Source organism: Monodon monoceros, unplaced genomic scaffold, assembly GCF_005190385.1.
Source record: "Monodon monoceros isolate NGI ecotype Baffin Bay Population unplaced genomic scaffold, NGI_Narwhal_1 Super_Scaffold_14, whole genome shotgun sequence".
Lineage (NCBI taxonomy): Eukaryota > Metazoa > Chordata > Mammalia > Artiodactyla > Monodontidae > Monodon > Monodon monoceros.
Window position 1 is genome coordinate 11,495,216 of NW_021703770.1, and position 26,898 is coordinate 11,522,113.

A 26,898-nucleotide genomic window follows, 5' to 3' on the forward strand; every position below is an offset into this window, starting at 1 on the left:
CAAGTTCTCCTTGAAGGCAGTACTTAGACCAGGCAGAAGATGGCTTGGCTTAGAGAAAGTGCTCAGCAAGTAATTGTTGAACTGAACTAGAATGAGGGGTACTTAGAAACAGTCTGGGTACAATGGGGCCAAAGCTGCTGACCACTCTGGTGGCATACACAGAATGCCTCTAATGCACCGAGTGCGAAAGGCACTGCCAAGGGCCCTAGAAAGCTTTAGGACACTTTCCATAGATATACCCACAAAGGCACACACATGAAATGTTGAGGAATAACACATTTCCTTAGAATCATGGGTTCTCAGCTTGAGACAAATTTTAGATAATTTTCCCCAAGCCTGTACCGAATCACTTAGATTTATAATAGCAGAGATTCCTGGGCCCAGCCTTGACCTTACTACATTATTCATGTATCCATTCAACATTTAAGTACCGACTGAACACCCATTATTTGTCAGGATGCTGGGCTAGGCATTGAGGATAGAATACTGAGTAAAGCTAACATATGCCCCCCATTCATGTGGCTTATTATCTTGTGTATATGGGGGAAGGGGTTGCAGACAGCCACCAACCAAGTCATTACACAAATAAATATGTAATTTATATATATATATATATATATATATACACACACACACACACACACACACACACATATAAACTGTGACAAAAAGTTTCAAGGTGATAGGAGTATGTCAATGGTCAATGGCAGGATCTGAACTGAATTCACCCAAATGAGTAGAAGTCAACTTGGTGAATAGAGGCTGGAAGGCAGAAAACATTCAGGCAGAAGGAACAGCTTGGGCAGAGGCTAGTCGGCCAGAAGAAGCAGGTGACATCTGAAGAACTGGAGACAGGCCTGGGAAGCTGGAACACAGAGAGAGGAAGCTGGAGAGGTCGGCAGGGATAGGACCAATGAGGGACTTTGAGACTAGATTATAGTTTGGGTCTTGGTTCTCAAGAGTGATGGGAGGCCTCCCAATAGATTTCATCTGGATAGTAAATGTTTGGTCATATTTTATCTAAAGAGATCACTCAGTCTGCAATCTGCTGCAATAGGAAGGGGAACAAGTGTAGCAGCAGATCAACAAGTCAGGAGGCCCTGGCAGTGGTCCACGTGCTCGTATAAGGATAGTAACAGTGGGGATAGCGAAGAGTTGGTGGATGCAAGAGATATTTAGGAGGATACAGTGGCAGGAATTGGTGATGGATTGAATAAGGATGAAGCGGAGGAGAAACTACTGAGGATGACCAACCTTTCTGGAGCAGATGGACAGATGTGATGAGATTAGATGAAGGTTTGTGGAGAATCAGACTAGATTTGAGGAAGCCTCCAGGATCCGCATTTTCAACAAGAATTCCAAGTAACTCTTAGTCAATCTTGTACAGGTATAGCCAACTGGAATTAGAGAATTTTTGAACTGATACCTTATAATAACCAGACAAGTTGCCAGTCCATAGTGAGTGCTAAATGTTCCCATTTGTCACCTGCAAAGTTTTGCATCTGAGTCTCAGTTCTTGTTGGCATTTTTTTTCCTAGCCCCACTTGACTCTCTAGCTCAGGGTTGTGGTGAGAATTAAATGAGGCTCTTCATTCACTCAAATATACTTATTAAGCTCCTAATATGTGCTAGGCTCTGCCCTAGACATGGGGGATTCAGAATGGAACACACGTGATACATACCCTTAAGAAGCTCAGGGTCAATGGAGAAAGGCAAATGGGGTATTAGTTTCATTTCAACATAATTAAATGCTACGCCATAAGAAAGCCCAGAGGAGTCAGCAAGCCCAGAGGTGTCCCAAGACATGGAGCAGACACTTGAAGTTAAGTCTTTTGGAATAAGCAGGACTGAGCCAGAAAAAGTTATGGGAGAGCATGTGAGTCAAGGGGAAGCACAAAATCTTTGGACAGAGCGCAGACAGTTAGCATTCCTCCCTCTCTTCCTTCCTCCTCCTCTCCCTTCCTTTTTTGCATGTTCAAGTCCCCATCTTGTCCTGTCTACATTACCTACTAGCTTAACCTTTTTACTTCCAGAGTATGTACAAGTTATTTAGTTCAAGCTCTTTTCACTTCCTTCCTATCCATGCCAAGACATCTTACTGCACCTTGGCTACTAACGTTATTACTACCACTTCCGACTTTCCTGAATCTTCGTCTTCTCTTTCCTGTAATTGTCCTTTCTCTGTACTAAGGTTCATGTTGCCATCTGTAATCCCAGGATCCTATACTGACACTCACATTCCAGAATTTTGCTTCATTCATTACTAGAAGCATGTTCTATCCACAGTCTCTCTGGCATTGGACAGTGAAAGACATATATTCTTACCATAGTTTTTCCACGATGTTCAGAGATTGGGTGACTTCTGTAAGTTCAACTGAAGGGTAAGGGGCAGAGCTTAAATCCAGATTTTCAAACACCCAAGTCCAGTTCACTTCCAAACACATCATGCTACCTCAAATATATTGTTTCCATGCCACCACAATGATCCCACACAATCTAGGAGTGCAAATGGCTTCAGGTGCAATTGCTAAACACCGAACTTTGTATCATTTAAATTGTTGTTACTTTTATTTTCAGGGTGGAAACAGCTGCTTTACTAGACATTTGGGCCCTTTCACCTTCCTAGGACTGTCTCCACCAAATGTAGCTGTTCTCTCAAGCGTTTCAAGGTCTAGTTAGGGGCCACCTAATGATGTCATCCAGGAGCGGGGATCTGGCTTCTCAGTTCAGTTTCTTCTCTCACCAAGTGGTTATATGAAGTTGCTCCCCCAAATGCAATCCTGTCTCCGCAGTCCCCTGCTGCGGGAAGGGCTGGGCGGCTTTCTTAACCTCTGCGTGTGGGGTGGCACCCCTGGCGATAGGGTGGGATGTCGCCGTGCATTCTGTCTCAGACACTCTGGCCCACATTAGCTCAGGATGTGCCCCCCACGTCAGGGTTTCCTCAAGAGCTAGTCGGATGCACAACACACTCTTGGATGCGGATCAGCTAGAGAGCCTAAGGAAACTGCAACTTTAGCCTGTGGCCTCTGTCCTGTCATTCGCTCTTCTGGAAAGTCATTCTGCCCCTTCAGCTGCCAGAAATCTCCTCCCCATATGTTCTGGTCTTGTCAAAGGCCTGCGTACTGGTGGGTCTTGTTTCGAGCGGGGCCCCCATCTCTGTATCAGGGGCCACATGGTTCACATGCCATTCGGAATATAATGTATGGGGAAAGAAAATCACATTGGACAGATGTGGCTATTTTCAACTGCTTTGTCATTTCTTGTTTTTATATATAAGTATTATTTTTCCATTTATTAAGTAAGTCAATGAAGATGTTAGAATGCATCCTGCATGTCCATATGTCAAGTTATTTCCATATCACTCTCACTCCGTTGATGTCTACATTGGTCAGTACGCTCTTTATGATGAATGCCAAAACCTACTTGAACTGATTTAGTCAAAAGGGGACATTTATGGGGAGAATACTGGGGGAATCTCACATAACCACAGGCTAGACAAGATGACTTGGCCTCAGGGTCTAAAGGACTTGTGATCTGAGCTGCTCACTCTTGTCTCTATTTCTCTCTGAGGGCCGGATTCATTCCCTTCCAGCAGGGTGGGCAATGGGATGCCAACACATTCTGAGCTTCATATGCCATATCTCCTGCCATCATAGAAAATCTACACCTCTTCTCTGTATTCTAGTTTCAACAATTCCTGGGAAGTTCTTTAATTGGTCAGTCTTGGGTCAGCTACTCACTCATAGCCCAACTGACTGTGACCACAGAAGGAGGCAGGGTACTGGTGCGTTGCTAGAGAAATACATTTCATCATGATGCTTTCTTGAGTAGGAGAGAAAGGGTTGGAGTTACTTAGATCAGGAACACTAGGAATATAACATTTTAGATATAACTAGGGAGTGAATTATCTAACTAAACATTATTTGTACCATTGCCAGGGTCATTACTTTGTTTAAAATAATTCAGGGACCTTATTTGAGCCAGCACTCCTCTAAGCACTGAAAACAAAGTGGTGACTAAGACAAAGTCCTGCTATCGTGGAGCTTATATTAAGTAGGGAAGATAAAAAATATTTAAACAAAGAAAGAAAGAATAAAATCATAGATAGTGATAAATACTAAATAGAGTATTGAAATAACGAAAAGGGTGAGTGAGTGCTTTAACTAGAGTAGGAGGGAAAACCTCCGTAAAGAGGCGATGTTGAGCAGAGACTTGAATAATTTGGTGGAAAAAAGGGTGTACCAGACAGGAGGAGTAGCCAATCAATGCAAAAGCTCTGTGGCTGGTATGAGCCTGGCGTGTTCAAGGGATGGAAAGAAGATCACAGTGGCTAAGAAAGATCATAGTGGCAGTGCTGGGGTTCAACCGCAGATCTGTGGGGCTCTAAGCATGTGTTCTTTCTACTCTAGCTCAGCTGTTCTGCTCAGAACTGAGGCATGAATTAACAAGGGAAAGCTTCTCTGACTCTCTTTGTGCTTCAGAGAAATGTTGAGAATTGTACATCCCAAATACGTATTCCTTCAGCCCCACTCCACCTTGCATACTTTCAGAATAGAAAACTCACAACCATTTAATTTTCAGATAGGTCTGGTTGTTAGAAAATCCTTCCCTCTTTTGAAAATGCAAATCTTACTTTACCTTGTATTTCCTGCACACAGGAGCTTGTGCTGCTTTTCTTAACAAGCAGGATAAAGGTAGTCCCTCTTCCCAACTGTTGAGTATTTGAATTTAATGCCTATATCTCCTTCAGTTCTCTCTCCTTCATGAGAAGCACCCCCAGATTCCTTTATTATTTCTCAGGCCTAAGGTGTAAAGACTCTGACCACCCTGGATAACCCCACACCATCCACTGAACCCCTTAAGAGTCTTGCCTTATGTATCTAATCCTTGTGCGCTGGGTTTTGTCATCAGGAAACTCTCTCTGGCATCTGAGTTGGGGAAATCAGCCCAAATATTCTGCAGCTGTGGTGCATGCTCCACTACACTACCCCACATAATTAGAACCATTGGAGCAGTGAGCTCCTCAGTGATGTGGGCTCCAAGTCTCTCATCCCCAAGATTAGAGGTTCTTGACAAGGAAAAAAGTTGGCAGGAAGGGTATAAAATATATATTTTCATATATATATAGATGTAATGTATATTCTGATAGAATATATATATTCCGTTAGAAGAGAACATGTATATATATAACGTATATAATATATATATATACACACATATAGTCTATACGTATATATACACAACACATACATAAGTATACATACTTATATGGCTCAATATAAGTTCAGCCTATTTTATTATATTATGCAAGGGACAGCATAACTAAATAATTAAAATTACAACCCTGACAATTTTCAGGGGTCACAATAATCAAGAGGAAATTATCTACAACAGTGAGTTTAATGAAGTTGGGAAGTAGAATCATTCACATGAAAAAGGACAACAATTGCAGGGGATGGAATAAAAAGAGACTTTGGATTTCTAGTGCAAGCTCAAATATTCGAGTCACTGTTGTTAGTTTCTTTCTGTGTAGAGAAGGAATTATTGCCTGAATTTCTTCTGTGACTGTGAGTCTGGATGAGGCTGAGAAGGAAACAGAAGGAAAGTGATATTAACTGAGCTAGACTTGGTGCATTCATACGCATGCTCTCACTTCATCTCACCATTACCCTGTTTGGAGATTTTACTATTCCTATATTCCAGATGAGGAAAGTGAAAAGCAAAGGGCCCCAGACGTGTCTGTGTCTGGGTGAAAGCTGAGTCCCATGACCCCTGCCTGGCTCGAAGGATCTTTTAAGCATCCCATTTGTCAGTCTATGGAATCCTCTGTCAAGTCCTGCTTCCTCAGCTCCAAGGAGCAGAGGTTATTAGAGTGGGACTGGAATGACTTCATTTCCAATTTCTAATTTTTCTTTTCCTTTGTCTCTTTCCTCCTTCATTTCACCTTTCAAAATAATTTCTCCAATCACATTTCCTTTCCAAATTTCCTCTTGGCCTATGCACTGTTTCCTCCTTTATGATTGTTACAAATAGCTCTCATCCCAACTGGTGAATTGGAAGAAATGTTACTCCCTGAGAATAATTAACTCTTTGTTAATCATATGTTTGGAAAGGGATAGAGAGAAGCCTTTTTTAAGCCTACCTAGGAATTGCAATATGGCACTTAATTTATCAGTACAAATGGCTTTGGTTTAGCGGGTATCTGATGATGTTAAAAGTGGCGAGAAGAGAATGGACTTCAGGACACGGGGAAGGGTAAGGGTAAGGGTAAGCTGGGATGAAGTGAGAGAGTGGCATGGGCATATATACACTACCAAATGTAAAACTGATAGTGGGAAGCAGCCGCATAGCACAGGGAGATCAGCTCTGTGCTTTATGTCCACCTAGAGGGGTGGGATAGGGAGGGTGGGAGGGAGGGAGATGCAAGAGGGAGGAGATATGGGGATATACGTATATGTATAGCTGATTCACTTTGTTATACAGCAGAAACTAACACACTGTCGTAAAGCAATTATACTCCAATAAAGATGTTAAAAAACTAAAAAAGTAGTGAGGAGACCTTGATTTCTTTCTTTTTTAATTTTTTTTAAATTTTATATTGGAGTACAGTGGAGTCACAAGGTTGTGTTAGTTTCAGGTGTACAGCAAAGTGATTCAGTTATACATATACGTGTATCTATTCCTTTTTAAATTCTTAACATTCAAAACTGCATTACTAAAAACCTTTCGAAGGAATCAGTATAGAAGTTCTTTGAAATACAATCCCTGAGATTTCTGACTTCCCACACATTTTATTTCAGCATTTATCTGTTACCACGACTTTATCTTCCTGTTTGATAATACATTTTCAAAAGTCTTAATAAATAGATATATCTTCAATGACAAAGGACATTTTGCTAAATTCCCATGCCTTTCACATGCCATCTGCACCATCTGGTCGACTCATTCACTGATTTAGTTATTTACACAATTAATATTTGGGGGGCACCTATTATAGGCCAGGCATGTGCTAAATACCAGTGATAGGGTCATGATAAGAGAGATGTAGTCCCAGTTTTCATCGAGTTTCAGCCTCTGGGAAGAGAGGCCATAAGAGTGTAATAATAATGATAATAATAACAGCAACTAATAATAATAATAAACAAACCATTACAAAACCATTATAAATAAGAGCTTATGCAGGAAATGAGGGAGTAATGGGGCTGGGGACATGCCACTTTAGCTAGGTGGTCAGGGTTAGGACGTGGCATTAAGAATGAGACTTTAGGAATGAAGAGGACACTCAGTCATGTAGCAGAAAGAGTAGGTAAAGAGCATTCATTCCTCTTGGAAACAAGGATAAGCCCTTATTCAACAGGCAATGCCAGGAGCACAGAGACCACCACTGAATTTGTACAAACCATACAGCAAAGCAGCTGCACCATGGAGATTAGAGTCTGTAAAGAGCCTGCTTCCTGACTCTGAGCATTTTGACTCTTCTCACTAGGCTGTTTCCTGTTTTCCCCATTTTGCCTTTTTTTTTTGCCTCTCCCTCCCTCCCTTGCTGTCATCTCCACAGTCCAGCTAGATTTCCCTTCTCTCTACCCTGGACAATAGAGTTCGAATAAACAAACTGGACAGGACGGCCTCAGACATGTTTATAGGGTGTGCTGGAAAATCTCAAAAGCAAAGACTGGTGGAGTCCTGGGGACCCTCTGCCCCGCAGGTTTTACATTGTTTCTAGGAGAAAAGGCGGGTCCCCTGCCTCAGTGGGCTTGTGCCTGGTTCTCTAATAATGGAGTGTTATCTAATTGGTGCTTCCTTTACATCAATGGAAGTAGGAGCACAAGACACAGAAACAAAGCAACCTGTCAGCACTTAAGTATAAGTGAGGGTTCAGACCCATCATTCCATGGGCTTTGCGGTAATATTTAGAACACATCCTAATGACTAAGGCATATATCCTTAGGCGGGTCAGCTTCATATAAGACATCTGGCATGTATTTTCTGGTCTAAAATTATAGCACTCCCCCCCCAAGCAATTTATATTTCTAAGAAGATGGGAGAGAACTTGATAAAACACCATCCAACAATCTCTTTGTCACTTAAATATAAAATAAAAATTAAAAGTCCAGAACTGGTATTACATTGGGGTTTAATAAAATACACATGAGTGAAGGAAGTTTGCCAAAATAGTAACTGCAGATTTGTTTCATTTTCTCACCATTCTTGTGGATATTATGCATTGAGAGGGCATCATTGAAGTCATTTACTTTTTTAATTAAAGTAATTCTGGAGTCCGGGGACATTATCTGCTACATGAAAAGCTTGACACCTTCATCCCCCATTTTTAATCACCTAAAAACAATCAAGTCAGATGGTTCCTCTCCGTTTCTCCCTAAATCCTTATGGGAAACATCACAAAGCAGAAGACAAAGAAAACTGACCAAATTCCGGACTTGCCCAGAGAACTTCCTGAGGCTCTCACAAAAGCTTCTAGTCAATCTTTGTCAGGAGCAGCTGCCAGATGGGAATTTCACTTCATGAATGTCAGAAATGGAAGAAAGGACAGAATCTTGCCTCTGGTTCCCTATGCTGGAGGAGGAGAGAGTGGAGAAAATGATGGCAAAGATTCCTTTGGCTACATGATAGCACATGTCACTTCCTGTGGTGGCCCCCTGCTTCCCATGAGACCCATACTGACCAGCTGTGTAATCAAGGTGATTACTGCTCAGAGGACACTGCCCTTCCTGAAGACATTGGTTACCTGTATTTAGGTTACACCTGAAGCATCTCCCCAGGAATCCTGTCTTGCTCCTTTGTTAGCTCTCAAATGTCTTAGCTTGAATTGGCTAACAAGGGGAGAAATGGATGTGTTCTTCCCTTCCTTAAGTCAATGGCTTTGAAATGATGCTTCCCATTGGAATCCTGCTTCCAAATCTTCCATGATGTCTCCACATGTGACTCAGAGACGAGCAGAGTTGCCTGGATTAGGCTGGGGAGGCATTCAGTGTTAGCGCCCTCACTCCCTGTGGGGACCTCTGAGGTACCCTGGGGTTTTTTGGAATATAATGTAAAACCTTAGAGAAGCGCTGGCTCTCTGCTTCTGGTTTTTGTAACTGGTTCAAATCAATGAGTTTTTGAGCATACTGTCCACCTGTGAAACCCTGAATGAAGATCTTGAGGGCATGCAGACATGAAAATGGCCTAGACCTGCTCTTTATCCCCTCCTTTGCTATGTGGATGAATTATGGACTTAGTTCTACTGTAATGATAATCCTCCTCTTCTCCAAATCAGCTCCACCACGTGCCCCATCACAGGCCCCGTTCTGCCTATGGGTGTGTCCGTGTGTGGGGGATAAGCGTCCTCACCACCTGAATCCTGACCCTGCGCATCTTTCCTCACTCCACTCCCAGGACCAGGTAGCTCCATCTTCCCTGCTCTCTGATTCTGGTCCTGCCCTTTGCATCCCCTTCCCCGGGCTCTCTCTAATTGCTCCCTTAGACTCTGCAGCCTTTGCTTCCTCATCCCGCCCCCCTCAGGACTAGAATACCAGTTCTCTTTGGCACCGTGCCCAAAGATCAACACCGACTATTCTCATGTTCAGTCCTGGCCTCTAGGACTCCATCCATTATTGCCATAAGGTTTATACTTGCAACATTTACTTTAAAAGTCTTATAGGGTGAGTCAGATACAAAGATTTGTTTCCCTCCTTTTAGAGGTTTGAATCTCTCAATACTGTGCTTCTGAACCTAGCATGAACTTGGACCAATGGCCTTGCCTTTACAGAGCAACCCATATGCATAACAGGCAACTTGCCAAGCAAAAGTCATGGCCAAATTCTTGTGTTAGACCCCTTGAGGGTATGTGTGTGTCTCTGTGTGTGTAAGTACCACTTAGTTTAACTGTACATGTCCTTAGCACATTTTTCTTTTGCTTCTGAGATGACCAATAACTGTAGGGTTAGTGTCAGAACAGGTGAAAATTTGTCTCTGGGTCCACGTAAAACAACATAGTCACCCTATGACTAGATCATCACACCTCTCTTGCAAAGGGTAGAATTAGCTCCAGTCAACTCCAACACTTTATGTTTTGAGAAGTCTATGTAAACTATTAATATCAGAAATGCACCGACTCTCAGACGCCCCTTCAGCCCAGGCCATCTTCCTGACTCCTGCGTGGTCTGACGCCCACCAGCTTCTGCGTCCTCCTCTCATGCCTCATTCCCACCCTCAGTCCCTAGGGTCCAGTCACCTCATTATCTGTCAGTCCCTAAAGGGCTTGCTGTTCTTCTATCTGGAGTGTTCTATTAATGACTGGGCTGTTTTCCTCCATATAATTTCAGTTCAAATGTCACCTCCTCAGAAAAGTCCTTTCAAATCACACCATCTGAAGTAGACAGCCCATCCACATTTTTTTTGTAATCACAAAAATTATATATATGTAATGTATATATACATACATATACACATACATATGTATATAAATAAATGTGTGAGTGTATGTATGTGTATAGTAGAAAACTGGAAAGTATAAATATATAAAAAGGAAACAGCATATCAGGATACACTGTTACTGTTTTGGTATATATCCTTCCTTCTACTTATACTGCTATACTGAGTGGATATTCTAATTCAAATATAGTTATGTCCTTTTTTTCCACTTAACTTTTAATCACGGCTTCAAAAAATCCCTGGAAGAACCTCTTTGTAGTTACAATTTTAACAGTATGTGTAATGTGCTATCTTAGGGAATTATTGTAATTTGCCTAACCCTCTCACTTGACATTTAAGTTATTTTCACGTCTTTTAAAAATAAATATAAATAAATAAATAAATTACACTGCAAGAAACAGCTCTGCATATAACGAAAAGTTAAAGGCAGAGTCTGGTATCCTTATTTGCTGATATTTGAATAGGACTGACTTTTCTAGATGACCTCTTGTAGGTTAAGGTATGCAGTCCTGAGAACACTCTTAGAGCTTAAAGACATGTGCATGTGTGTGTGTGCGTGTGTGTGTGAGCAGTAGTGGGCAGGGAGGGGCAGGGGGAGGGGGAATACACCTATAACTGAGAACCGGAAATGTTAGCTCTGGTTAGGGAATATGATCATCTGAACGATAACTTAACAATTACACATGCAAATATACTGAAAGTAGCTAATTTGTAATGTGATTTAAACAAACAGGTACGTTTATTAAGAAGATACTCCAACTGCTGAGCCCAATCAATATTCATATTTTAATGGAATGAACCAAAACAGAGAAAGACATGTCTTCTATCCTAGCGATAGCACACATGTGCACAGTTACATGTACACACACTCACCTACGCAAAGAGCAAAGCCTTCACAAAAGAGGCATATGTATCATATTTCAATTTATGGATATACTTAACTGAAATACAATTATGAAATAATGTTGGGAGAACAGACTCTGGAGTCAGACTGTTTGAATTCAAATCCTAGCTCCACCCTTGCTAAATCTATAAATTTCATCTGATTCTTTGACTTCTTTACACCTCGGCTGCCTCATCTATAAAATGAGATTTAGTGTTACACAGGTCATAGTTAATTCTTTGCTAGAGGTATAATGAGATAATACACGTAAAGGCCGTAGTCCTAGCTCATGAGAACTCCTCTATTGATGGTAGCTATAATTGTTATTTTATTAGACTCACTTCCTCCATTTATTTTTACTTTGGTATGTGCTTTGATTTCAGTAAGTCAAAATCCTCCAGGAATTATACCAAGTAGCTTCTGAGAGGGAGAGGCAACTGATCTGCCTTTATCCTCCTGAGCATCACTTTACTCTTGAGTCATGAGTTCATTCATCAAACTACTATTGGTTGATGAATGAATAAACCTACTATGTTCCAGGCACTGTGCTCTGTGCAAGGGGTTCAGAGAACAATAAAGACCTGGTCCCTGGTGTCATGCAAGTTTCATCCTATCAACATTTAAAACATCTCTCAGTACATATCAGCACGTCTGTTTCTTGGAGTCATGCCATGCTCCTTTTAAAAGCCTGGCTAAGCTTGTGCAAAATTTCTCTGTGTTCCCAGGGCAAACACGAGGTGCAATGAACTTAAGAAAAATATTTACTAAGAAGAACATATAAGAATTTAAGGCAGAAAGTATAAGCAGTGTCTAGTTAGATAACTTTTCCAGGAGCATGTTACTGTATTGAAGGAAACCATCTCAAGCCCTGGTCCTGGAATCAGCACTTTGTCCAGTTCTTGTCCTCTAAGATACCAGCTCATTTCTCAGAGATCACTAATCCCTGTCTCCCTCTCAGGCCTCTGGCGTCCATGAAGCCAACAATTGTCTCTTTTGCCCTGTCTCTAGCTAGATGCAAAAGACTTTTCCTCCCCTGAATGCAAAACCACTTCCTAACTTATTTTCCTCAGCATGGGTCTTCTAAAGTCAGGGAGCAATGTTGCCAGACATCCTCTGAGTCCTACCTAGGTTACAAGTCCCATTCACTCTCACACCAACAACTATGCTAGACTTTTCCATCGCAACAGAGATCGAAAGGCTCAAGGTAGTGCTCCCCAACAGAAATTATAATGTGAGCCACATATAAAATTTAAATGTTCTGGGGGTTTCCCTGGTGATGCAGTGGTTAAGAATCCGCCTGCCAATGCAGGAGACACGGGTTCGAGCCCTGGTCCGGGAAGATTCCACGTGCTGCAAAGCAACTAAGCCTGTGTGCCACAACTACTGAGCCCGTGTGCTACAACTACTCAGCCTGTACTCTAGAGCCCGTGCTCCACAACAAGAAAAGCTACCACAATGAGAAGCCCGTGCACCGCAACGAAGAGTAGCCCCCGCTTGCCACAACTAGAGAAAGCCCGCGCGCAGCAATGAAAACCCAATGCAGCCAAAAATAAATAAATAAAAATAAAAATAAATAAAAGAAAGCTGCCTGCTGACTTTAAAAAAAATAAATAAAATTTTCTGGTCATCACATTAAAAAAAGTAAAATGACCCATGTAAAAATTAATTTTAATAATATGTTTTATTTAAATCAATATCAAAATTTTACCATTTCAACATGTAATCAAATATAAATTATTAATGAGAGTTTTACATTACTTTTTTCATACTAAGCCTGAAATCCAGTTTGTATTTTACACTTACAGCATATCTCAATTCAGACTAGCCATACTGCAAGCGCTCAATAGCCATGTGTGACCAGTGGCTACCATGTTGGACAGTGCAGACCCAGGAAATACAAAGACCTTCCCTACACAGCAATGCAAACATACACACTGCAAGAATTCTCCCACCCACCATTACAGGAGGGTCATTCTCTCATAACCTCTTACTTCCTCTCTCCCATGCACCCTTCCAATACTAATAAATCAACTCCTTGTGCAAGTATCATATCCAAATGATGTTTCCCACAATGCTTTCAGGAACGTTCCATCTGTATTACTCTGCCTCAATCCAACTCTCCCTATTGTAAGTCACTGTTTCACATTTCTATAGCAAATGCCTCAATACATCATTTTTAGTGGACATCATTAAGAATCTTATTGTACATAATTCTGGGTTGATTATGGATTAAAATAAGAGAAACTGGAGGGCTTCCCTGGTGGCGCAGTGGTTGAGAGTCCGCCTGCCAATGCAGGGGACATGGGTTCGTGCCCCGGTCCGGGAAGATCCCACATGCTGCGGAGCGGCTGGGCCCGTGAGCCATGGCCGCTGAGCCTGCGCGTCCCGAGCCTGTGCTCCGCAACAGGAGAGGCCACAACAGTGAGAGGCCCGCGTACCGCAAAAAAAAAAAAAAAAGAAAGAAAAGAAAAGAGAAACTGGAATATTCTCCATCTACTTTAGACCTGATTATGTCTGCAAACACAACCAGCTTTGCTTGGGTCTTTGCTGATCGTTTCCTTCTGTTAAATACAATTTGTGTGCAGTTAGAAAACTGACTTGAAGGATGAAAAGAATAAACGCACAGGGCTGTTGTGTTACTTGGTTGACCTGATTGGTCCATAAGCCCAAATAATCAAGCCAGTCCTATGAGCAGATAAAAATTAATACTACCAAGACAATCTCCTGGAACTTGAGCTCTATCACACACTTTTACAGAGCTAGTTCTCATTTACCTTTTCTTTCATCTTATTTTTCTATGAGAAAATACGCAGTGGTCAAGATCACACACAAATATGTGAAAAATAATTTGTGTACTTTCTCTTTCAAGCTTTACCTCTTCTGAGAACCTTCCTGAACTTACTCAGGAGTATGGCAGGTACCCTTAATCTGTGTCCCTGTAGATTTCTGAGCATATCTTCCAAATCTCCCTCTACCAGAGTCTGATGTTTAAAAGTGTGAACTCTGGAGCCAGACTCCTGGGTACAGTTCTTGGTTCTTCCATTTATTAGTTGTGTGGCTTCATATCAGTTGTTTAATCTCTCTGTGCCTCAGTTTCCCCATTAGTAGTGCCTATTCTGAGCTCTTATGAATATTAAATGAGTTAACGTACAAAAAGCACTTATGGGGGCTTCCCTGGTGGCGCAGTGGTTGAGAGTCCGCCTGCCGATGCAGGGGACACGGGTTCGTGCCCCGGTCCGGGAAGATCCTACATGCCGCGGAGCGGCTGCGCCCGTGAGCCACGGCCGCTGAGCCTGCACGTCCGCAGCCTCTGCTCCACAGCGGGAGAGGCCACAACAGTGAGAGGCCCACGTACCGCACACACACACACACAAAAAAAGCACTTACGATAGTTGTCTGGTAAGTATTGAAAGTTGGCTGTTATTACTTCATAATCGTTTTTTGGATTTTGTTCTCTCAGTGACCACAGTCATCTTCAAGTATAATTAGCCCCAACATTAACAATTTCCAAACAAAACAATTTCTTTCATTGCCTTTCCTATTTATATCAATGTTGTCATCATTCTCCCTTTTACATCTGCTCAGAACTTTGGAGGTGTCTTTGATCCCTCTCAGTGTTATCCTATGTTCAGTCTGTCATATGTCTGTTGATGCTTTGCCTTCCTTATTTACTCCAGGAAAAATCAATAAGAAGATTCCAGGACTTAGAGTCCAATGAGCCACCCTAGCTTTGAAATTCATGAGCTGAGTGGTTTGAAATAATTCTTCTGCCTTTGATCCTCAATCTCCTCTGAAATACAAATTATTTTATTGCCTATTTCATATACTAATTGTACCACATCCTTAAACATACGTTAAAGATATTTCTTAAACACATACTCCATATACAAATTGGAGATTGCTCTTTGTAGCTGTCAATTCAAGGCAGGGAACAAGCTGCACTGAAGAGCATTTTATTTCTTTCTTTCCCACAGACTCCTATAATCTCAGTACTTAAAATGTCCTTAGAAGTTATTTATTAAAATTTACTTATTCAATGTTTTTTTTCCTAAAAGTCACCTGCAAATTGATTTGTCCAGTCTCTAACTAGGAACTCTTTTTACTTTAGCATCACTGTTGTCAAGAAGTTCTTTCCCTACACTTTAACCCATCAATGAATTGATCCATACTTCTTCCAGTGTCTTTGAATAGGACCTGCCTATAAGCACCACTCTACAAGCCTCCCGCTGTCATCTTAATGTACCTTAAAGCCAGCACTATGTGTGAAGAAAACATCTACACTGAGTAATGCCAGGCGTGGTGGGGCACAGCACTCAACGCGTGCATAATCATCAGTATAATCCAGTACACTTTATAATCCAGTTGCACAAATGCTAAGATAAGTGATTAGAGGTGAAAGGGCTTATGTGTTAGACTGCAACCTTTTTAGTGCCCAATAATATTTGTTCTTCAAAATTTATGAAAATATTTTAAGAAATGTAGCCAAGCTGAGTGAGTCTCAAGAACTCTGATGAACTTTTTTCTACTGCTGCAAAAACATTAAAATACAGATTTTCTTTCACCCAAATCTCACTAAACTGTCAGACATTTTTCTGTGTTTTCCAGTAACTTATCAAGGGGTGTGTGTGTCTGTATCATGATAATCAGCTATAATGGAAGAGGAAATGCTGGAAAAGTGCTTGACAATTTAATGAGAGTTTGTGACATCTGTCTCCCAAGGCTCCACCAAGTGTTAAATTCTGGTGGCACTGCAAATTCGAATCTTCTACCTCAGACCCGTCCTGGGTAGAGTCCTGAGGTGGTCGATTTGTCTACGCTGTGCTTTGTTCTGTGATCTGACCTTCTCAAATTCCCAAGTCTTTATGGCATTACCACATCTCTTGACCAAATCTTACCCTCTCGGAAAGGTTGAAGCTCCTGATGTTTCAACCAGGCATAAATGTCATCATTTAATAGGCATCCCAAATTTCAAGCTAAAGGAGGGGAGCTAGCATGGTAGAATTTCAAGCACAGCTGTTTTATCCTTTCTTGGCTTCTGTGACGACCCTATTAAATCATCTGGCACTGGCTGTCTAGGAAGCTTCTTCTGGCCCCATTCAAACCCTCTATTTTCTGGAGAGTGTCTGGAGACCCCAACAGTGCTTGCGTTGGGTTGAGGTTCCAAATTATAACTTCAGGTGAGGAGTGTCTCTGCTCTTTGGTACTGGAGGTGAGACGAGGGAGTGAGGGTGAATGCTGATGGAGGAGGTGATGATGGAAAACCACAAAGAGCAGAAACACGCAGGCAGAGGGCTGACTTAATTGGGGTTCCCGACAGACATCGCAACAGGTGCTTGATAACACATCATGTCCTTCCATTCCTTTGCACCCCTGACAAGTGAACATTATTGCCCCCATTTTATAAATGAATGGAATAAGCTGAGAGAGGTTAAATGACCTGCCTAAGTGATAGGATTGCAATTAGGAAGCAGGTCTGAGGAACTCTGTCCATCCTGGTGAACTCTGGCTGACACTCACCTCCCTTTCCTCTGCAAAGGCTCAAGACTACCTGGAGGGCTGTACCAGCACCTACTTGGAGGGCTGTACTAGAACCCACCTGGAGGGCTGTATCAGCATCCCCTGGGGGGCTGTACCAGCACCCACCTGGAGGGCTATACCAGTGTCTTCAGGTTATGCCCCCTCCTCCTAACCCACAGATAGCTGCAACTTGACAACAAGGAGGAAGACCTGCTGCACTTTCCTTTCTCACCAAACTCCCATTAGCAAGGGAGCATTTCACAGGCCTTGTTCTCAAGAGGAGGAAGCAGGGAAAGAAGCAGCAGCCCGGGATTAAACCGCTGTTTGATTTGCTCTGTCTGACCCCTCACCTAGACAGAATGTGACTTACTGATCTCTGTCATAAATTATCAAGCAGGTTTGAGATAACGGGAAGATGAACAATAGCAGTAGGTGTACTGAGTACAGTCTCAGTGTTCTTATCTAGTAAATAAAGGTATTAATCCCTACATCTGGGATGTAGTGAGGTCTAAATTAAAAGCTGTGTGTAGTACATGGGAGGAGTCCAATAAATGGTATGTATGTATGTATTATTAATGACATGTTCGTAAAAATGAGATGCTTAACTATGTGTCAGGAAGCATTCTCAGTACTTTATAGATTTTCAGTCATTGAATCCTCTCAACACCATGAGGAAAGTACTATTATTATCATCATTTCTTAGTTGAGCAAACAACATGCACAGTGGCGATTTGGAATGAAGAGTAATAAATAGTAACAATCTGCTATTATCAACTATTAGTTATATACAATTAATTATTATAATGCCATAATATAGGTGATAAAGTACCTCCCTTGGCCCCACATGATCTTATTTAATCACACAAAGTCTATGAGACACAAAGCAGGCAAGTTTCACCTACCACCTGATGTAGGAACTGCCTCTGCAACTTCTTGGCAACTGCTCATTTGAATGTTACAAGATGATCTTTCCCCCTATAGTACATCTCCAAATACCAGAAAGTTCTTTCTTCTGTATGAAACCTGTCTCCCTTTCACTTCCTCCCAGCACTCCTGGATTCACCCTCTAGAGCTACATTATCTCAGTTTAATCCCTTTTCCACTAGAAGAGACTTTAAACATTTTAAGGTTGTGATTCCATCTCCCTGAGTCTCCTTCACTCCAGGCCAGATGCTCTCAGTCTCTTCAGCTGTTCCTCATGCCACGTGGTTATGAGGCTACTCAGCGTGCTGGCCACATTGTTCTGGATACTTTCCAGTTAGTCATACCCCTCTTCATCTGAGATAAACAAGGCTGAGAGTACCAATCTGGATGGGCAGTGTGGGGTGAAGGAAGGGAGGGGCCATCCGTCCACCAGCTGTCTGACACTGGAGAAAGTGCTGGACCTTTCTCAGCCAGTATTTTCTAGGCTTTGCATTGGGACTGCTAGTAGGTCTGTCGTGATATGATGTGAAATAATCAACTATGTGAAGCCCCTGACCATAAAATTCATTCATTTATTTATTCTACAATAAGAATAAAGACTATTCTACAAACAGTTTAAGGAGCCAATACTATATGTCATTGAGAATACAGAATGAGAAGTTAGAATCTGTAACCTCATGGGACATAAATTCCTCTGTTTAGGGTAGAATAATTTGTATCATATCAAGAGTCCTTAATATGTAATGGTCATTCTATTATTATAATTATTGGTTCTACATAATCTATACGTTTGCAATTCCCTTTTTGAAACCAGGTGCCAAACTTTGTTTTTCCCCATTTTATAGCACCTGAGCTTTGTGAACAGACCACCCGGATTGTAACTCGGACAACTAACTGTATGATTTGGGGCAATTTCCTTCACCCACATCTATAAATTAGGGAAACTAATAGTACATTCCTATAAGATTGTAGTGAATATTAAATAAGAAAATACGTACTAAGTGTTTTGATCAGTGCCTGGTGCATAGTAAACATAAACTAGTTCAAGTGTTAGTCATTGTTTTGATAATCATTACTGATACTGTCAGTATTAGTATATTATATTGGCCAATTATTTCAGTCTGCTGGTCTACTGCATGTTTGTCTTTTAAATCCAATTGCCAAATATTTACAGAGCATCTTTGAGGAATTCTGTTCTCATCCTGGTAGAACAACTGCTTTGTTCCTGATTTCAGTAAACTCACAGCCTAATGGAGGAGATGCACATACAAGTAACATACTCTAATATCGTGTTATAAGTGCAATACTAGCATGTGTACAGGGTGCTAAAGGAGAGGAACCAAGGACAGGGTTATCTAACTCACAGGATGATCAGAGGAGACTAACTGTAGGATCATGCCTGATGTGTGTTTTAAAAGATAAACCAGAGTTAGCCCAATTAGGCTTTTTTTTTTTGACTCAATAAATAAATAAATCACATAATAATGTAAACCTTTCAAATACATATTTTCCAAATGCTCTCTTCATAGTATGATTTTCTCTTGAGAGCAGTTCTTTCACTGTGAAATGCCACCTTTACCTTGCAGGGACAGATCGAGTGGGTTTATTTTTACAAACGTATCTGCTGGCTACCAACAATCACTTCTCATTACAGAGAAGGTCAGCAAATTTGGAACACTGGCCTTTTTTGTAAAAAAGAAATGCACATCTGTCTTTATTGTTCTGCAGCCCCTTTAAAATTTTGCCATGAGGTAATTTCCACAATAAAATCCGTAGTGTAAAAAAGACTGTGGTCATTTCCTACCTCATGGAAAATATTACTTATTCTTTCTTGTTTTAGAGACACTGATGGCATTAATTGCATTCCATATGTAAAGCATTTTTTAATGTTTTCCACTTAAACTTTGATGCAATAGGTTCTCTATAACTTATGCAGTAAATAACTTTTAAATGTGGTGCCCTCTTTGTGTTACTTATGCAAACTTAACAAAATTTTTTCCCTTTACTTCTAATGTAAGAGCTTCTGCTCTGACAATGGTTACAATTTAGGCACTTCTTCCATAAAGCATTGTGTTTTATTAAGTCAACTACTGTGTGTGAGGGCATTCTTGCTTTCTAGGATTGCATGCAAAAATTTTTTTCATATGCTTTAATATTAAATGAGAATCTAGAAAATTCTATAAACAGAAACATGTTGGAAACATTTGTACTGTTATTCCACTGTAAAACATACATTCTGTTGTGTAACTGTTTGAATGTTTATTTCTTTAAATATTTAGCAACATCATAGTATTTGTTGACAAAGGAATACATCTGGCTTGTTACCATGCTGTTTTCCATCTATTACATCAGCTTTTTTCACTGGACCAGGATATAGCCACAGTGATATATGACTTTTTATCTTTTAAAAGTCCATTTAAGATCCAAAGTATAAGCTTCTAAATTATCATTAAGTTTTATGAAATTTCGTGAAATATTAGATTGAATAATGAATAACTTTAAACATTCCTGAAAAAAACACTGTTAACATTCATCCTCATGTTCTTCATACTTGCTCACTGAACGCTCTGCTCATTGTGATGGCTTTGTGCCGTCACTCACTAATATCTCAGGGCACAGATATACCTGAAGTGAGATTCACAGTCAATGTGAGTGAGTGTAAATCCGTATTTCACACAGACTTCTTGATAATGTCAATGTTTGGGGCTAACTTCCTGTCAGATCTGATTGGATCATCCTTACTTTTCCTTCAGAATTTGGATAATAAAACGTCGCAGGATTAGGAGTGATGCCAGCTCTGCTATTTTCTTGTTGTTGCTCAGTCTTGCATGATTAGTGTTTTGCAGTTTCTTTATGGAAGATTTTTAAGCCACTCATCCACTTTGTGAGGGGCAGCTTAATTAAAACCCGATAATATCATCTCTCAGTCCCCAGAGCAGAGCCCAGGTAGCTGCAGAGAGCTGGCAGTGCATCTGCTGGAAGGCTGATCTGGGAACCCTAGGGAGGAAAGGAAGGGACCTGCCATTTATTGAGCCCAGCTGGGAGTTTCCCTTATGAAGATTTTAATTATACGAGAATTTACATCTGTATATTTTTTGGCAACTGCGGATATTTTGGTTCCAGTAAATGCAAAATTTGTGACTCCTATTATAGTTAGAAGAAAAGGGAGAAATGATAGGAAATGGAGAAAAAGCTAGCATCAGTGCAGTTAAGAAAAATTTTTGGAAGCTTTGAGAAAGGCCATGAGGATGAGGAAAAGTAAAACCTAATTTTAGAATTGCAGTAATTTTAGAATTAGAGTAAGTTTAAGAGGAGCTATTAGAGGCGGGACCCAGGGAGGCAGAAGGACTGGGGACTATTGAGGGCAGTATGCATTCTTGGAGATACTGAATCCCACACGCAGAGATTGGAGGACCAGCCTTAAGGGAAAAACAAGCAAGTGTCCTAGTACGTGCAATGCCTCAATCAAGCTGAGGATGTGAAACAAAGGAGAAGTTATCTCCTGAAGACTTTCTGGTGACATGGAATTCTAAATGCCCACGAATACTGAAGGACTTACTATTGGGCCGTTAAAATGGTAAAATACCAGCATTGTCTTATTTACTGTAAAATCAAGGAGTTGGCTGCATTCTTCTGCAGGCAGCAGTGAACAGCCTGTTTCCCTGCCTTTTCCTGCTTCTAGAGGCTGCCTGCATTCCTTAGCTTGTGGTCCCTTTCCACCTTCAAGGCCAGCAATCACATCACTCCAACCTCCCCTTTTGTTGTCACATCACCCTTTTTAAACTCTTTCCTGCCTTCCCCTCACTTACAAGGACCCTTGTGATTTCATTGGATCTACCTGAATGATTCAGGATAATCTCCCCATTTTAAGACCCTTGACTTAATCACATCTGTAACGTCCCTTTTGTGATGCAAATTAACAGTCACAAGCCCTGGGGATTAGGATGTAAGCATTTTGGGAGCCATGATTCCATCACATAAACCCAGGCTGGTCTAAAGTAGTACCTAAGAAACTTCTATTTTACATTCATTTATACATTCAATATTTTTTCATTCACACCTGCTATTTGCAAGATAATGTTCTAAGCCCTGAGAGTATAACGTTGAACAAGATAGTCACAACTTCTGCAGCTCAGTTATCTCCTAGGTTAGCTGATGGTCCCTCACCTCTTCACCTCTCCCAAGATACTAATCCATTAAAGTTCACTGAGTCTGTTAAATGGACACATCAGGCTAAGTGGAAAGGGGTAGAAAAGAAATACAAACTAAGATCTGTAGTCTCAAGGATTGTTCAGTCTAGCTGAAAAGATGAAATGCATACAAAAAAAAAAGATAAAAGCAAACAGATGGAAGAAAAAGGTGTCATGAATTTGCCTTGAGAAAGAACTTTCCTTGTATGAAAAACAAAGTCTTTGAGAGTACTTGGGGTAGAAGAGATATATTCTGCAGTTGTTGAGATCGGCAAGCCAAAAGGTTCCAAGAGGTAGAAAGTTCTGCTTTCATTGCATGAATGAGAAAAGAATGTATTAATTTGATCCTGAAAAGGAGGTGCAAATGGATAGAGGAAAAAAGTGGAATGAATTTGTACCAGAAGAGAATGTCTCAGGGGTTAGTGTCAGGGATGTGCCTATATTTGAGGTCAGGAGACCCTAATAAGGGGGAAGAAAAAAAAAAAGATGAAAAGATTTGACATCATGAAGGCAAAATGAAGATAACTTTGAATGGAATCAATTCCTTCAGAGGGTAAAATGTATCCACTGGCAAGTATCTGAATGAGTAGAAAATCTATTTTTCAGTGTAATTAGTGTTAAAAATAATTTTAATTAACAGCATTTACAAAGCCTGGTCTATCAGCAGTACATGTCACAATCGTGCTACTAAGCTGCCCTTGGCAACTAAGTGGGATATATCAACTTTGAAAGTCCTTGTATGGCTAATGGAGACATTTGATAAAATCTCCTTAGGGAGGGAGTAAAAGTCAGGATGAAACCTGCCAGCTTGGTAGACTCAATCCACAGTAAAGCCCAAGAGCTAAGCCACTTCCAGTTAAATCCCAGCACATTGCCATGTGGGGCTCAGAACCCGTTTCTGACTGCAGGCAGGAGTATTTGCTCATTGACCTCCCTGAGGATTTGGGAACTCCCAGAAGTTAATGATGGGCTTGACGACCAACATCCAGGTGAAGTAAAAAAAGCTTTATCAAACCAGTTATTTAGAATACACGACACAAACATCCAGAGGTTTGGAGGTAGCTGGTATTTGGGGTGAAGCTTTCCCCACTCTACCGAGCTACCTAAGAAAGATCAATCTAGCAGTGGGGTATCCATCTACCCTAGGGGATCCCGCACCTGGCATATGGCCTGCAGGCAGGTGATGCACAATGAAAGGGTGTTCGGTGTTCGGCTTTGTTGGAGCAGAGTCTCGCTCACAGATCTTTTCTATAGCAGACAACTCAGGCTCACTTCTGGACTTACATCCACGATGACTCTGCAGGACAAGCCTTCCAATCTGATGTTACACCCTTTCAAACTATCCTCAGACTTTAGTATTTCCTATGTTCCAGGATGCTTCCTATTCCCTGGAAAGCTACTCTACTCTGGCCTTGCCTTACTAATTTTTCTGCTTTCTGAACTTTCCTAGCATTCACTTTTGTGCTTGATTTTATACTATCACACATCATTTATTGATCACCTCCCTGCACTGCCTTAGCCTTTCTTGCTGTATGTAGTTTCCATTAACTCACACTTTCCATGTAGAAATGTCTTATACTATGGGATTCTGACATTGTATCTGGGAAGAAAATGCTGTGACCCAAGAGCATTGGTTAGCACCACAGTATTTTGGGGGTAAAGCTTGTCAAATGATAACATTAATTATAGCCCTAAAGCCATCCCCAATAATTTCAGTCTCATATGTAGCATGTTTTATTTTGTACCTTGGGTCTATTTGCTTCTATTTAATAAAGCAATAAAAACATTAACACAGAAGATACCTTGCCTTAATTCCATATCCCCAATGTTGACACTCGAGCAATGTTTGTGGTGTTAATCAGTTAACAGAAAGCATATTGCTAATAAAAATTAATTATAAAAAAGATAGCTCATTGGTTTCTCTATTCTCCTTTAAAAGTTAACATATTATTCTTAGTTTTATTTACTAATTTAAATTTTCATACCAGTCTATGTTAAAAAATAAGATGTCTTACTTCTGGTGGGGTGGGGTGGGAGTGTATGAGGGACATCCTCCTAACCCTTTTGTTTACCATGATTTCTTACAGGAAAACCTGCTTTGGTTCACTTAAATTTCTTTATACATGCATTTCCAGTTACTTGTGCAACTTATACATCAGTCCCACCTCTCATCGGTAGTTTTATCTTTAATCTCTACATTAGTCTATCTCTCCAAGTAGCTTTTAAGGTACTGGAGAGGTTTTCTTTCTACTTTTTATCATTGGTCACAGTGGCTGTTAAACTTATCTGAACATTGACTTATTAAAATGAAAACTCCCCCCTCATCCTAGAGAGCCCAGGAATCTGCAGTTCATAACAATCCAAATGGTTGTAATAAGGTGGTCTCAGGGGAAACACCATCCCATGGCCTGGCATCTAGCCTCCTCTGGATTATAGTAGAAACACATTGTTTGTTCCTTTCTCTTTTTATCATCTATTAAAAGATAATTTTCAAAACAGGTAAAATTAGGACTCTCATGCTGACATAAATATGAACATGTGTTAAAGATTTGATTTAACTCATCAGTGAGGAAACTGACGAACTGTTAGGAGTTCATGGGGGGAATCAAAAAAAAAAGATACATTTATATATCAGGAATATAGAAATAAATGGGCAAATGAAGGTAAAACGGGCCTTTTCCATAGGGGAAGGAAGTCAACTAAATCTCCACTGGACAGAATTCACATAACCATAGAGAAGAATTATAAATTATATGCATTACTATTAGTTTACAGAGCTGTAAAGTGGCTCCAAGGCAATGAAAGACCAGAAGCATATAATTTGGAATTTAAACAATGTGCTGTTTTCCATTGAAGCACAATATTTTCCTACTCATGCTGGAGAGGAGTCCTAGATGACAGCCTGAATCAAAAAGCATGGAGGCCAGAGTCATCAGAATGTGGAAGGAAACCATCTTATGAGGCTGGAGCTCAGGGGCGGAACGTCAGTGGAACAGTAAAGAGGTGGTGCAGAGGAGGGAAGGGAAGCAGAAATGTAGAGGTAAGACAAGACAGTAAACATGCATGAAATGTAATGCACGGTCCTGGACCACCTAGGATTGGGCAGTTTTGTGTCATTGCTAGCTCTTCCTCAGAGAAAAGCCAACTCATTTCTCTGGTTCTTTAGCAATACCATTACATAACTGTCCTGATGACAAGAGGGTCATGACTTTCCCTTTTTTGAAAGTTTGTGGTTTGAGTCACCTCTGTTTAGAAACCTCACCCAGAGGACACAGATGGTAGCAAGAGATGACTTCTGTGGGACATAATTTAGGTCATCAAGTCCCCATTTGACATTTCAATTATATTCTTGCTTCTAAAGCCCTGGGTGTATCTGTATCTTAATATGGCCAAGGAATTATAAAGTCATCTTGTGTCCCTTCTGTGGGCACAGGGCATTGCAGAAATAAAGCTGATGGAAATAGTCACATGGTTTGACCAAATGGCATCGTCAGCCTCTTCAATCTGCCACATCCTTAATGCCATCAGCGTGGAGGGGAAGCTGCCAAGAGGTTGGACATTCCTTGAAACAGGTGCCTCCTTTTCCAGGACCCAAGTAAGAGCCGAAGATGCTTTCTTTAATGTCAGAAAGCACATCCTTAGGAAAACATGTTTGAATCGCTCAACAGGGGAATTCGGGTCTCAGTTCCGTAACCTAATTTTAGTTTGGGTTCTGAATCAGAAATTGTGACAATATTTAGAAAATCTAGACTTGAGAGATCCAAAAAGGAGTAGTCAGGGAATTAAAAGAAAACCCTATCATTGGAGGGAACAAGTAATTTTTGTATAATGCAAACTTGACCACTTTATTCCCCTTCTTCAAACACTTAGTGGATGTTCATTTCAGTTAGGATAAAATCTAAACTCTTTGACTCCGCTGACAGAGCTATGGCATTTCTATGCCTTCTATGCCTCAGCTTATCACTCTTCTTTCAGTTTTTGAAACACTCTATTATTCTCTCTCACCTCCCATACCCCTGCCCCACACCCTGACCTTAGCACACGTTGTGGCCCCTGCTTGAAACGCTCTCCCAGCCCCGTTATTGACCCTATTGACTCCTACTTGGCTTCAGCTTAGATGTCCTGCCCCCTGGGAAGCATTCTCTCCCTCCTCCAATCTGGGTTAGGTGTCACTGTGTGTTTTTCTATTGCCTTACATTTCTCTGATCAAAGCATTTATCACCCTGTATTGAAATGTGCCTCCCAATGAACTGTAAACACCAAGTGGAAGGCTAGGATTTGTAGTTATTTTGTTCAACATCACATCTTCAATTCTGGAAAAGTACCTGGAGTGTCACTGGAACTTACAATATTTGTAGAATGAAGGACTAATTGAGTGAGTAAGCAAAAAAATGGATGAATAAATAAATGATTGAGTGAATTAATGAATTAAGTGAGTGAATGGATATACAATCAAGGGAACTGGATAGTTTCCCTGAGGTGAATAGTAAAAAAGAACACATGGGAAAGATGATCTTATAAAGGAATCAGTAGGTTTATTTTGCTCCAGATGGCAGAGTTAATCCCCAAAGCTAGAAGATGCTTGGAGTGAAGTTTCTGCTCAAAGGATTTTTTTCTAAAAATAGAGCAGCTTAACAATGGAGCAGATCACCTCAAAGGTAGCTATGCATGCAGAAGAAAAGATGAGATGTGTGGGAGATGTATGGGATGCTGTGTGGGGATAACCAGGGACTGAGGATGGGGAATTAGGGGGCTGGGGTATCTGCTATATAGAAGAAACTAGAGGAGATAGCTTATTTAATCATCATTCATTCATTCAATGAACATTTACTGAGCATCCGGGTTCCAGGTACCGAGGTAGATGTCGGAGATTTAAAGTTCTATAAGATCCAGTCACTGGGACCCTGATGCCAAAGTACATATATTCTAGAGGAAAAGAAAAACACACAG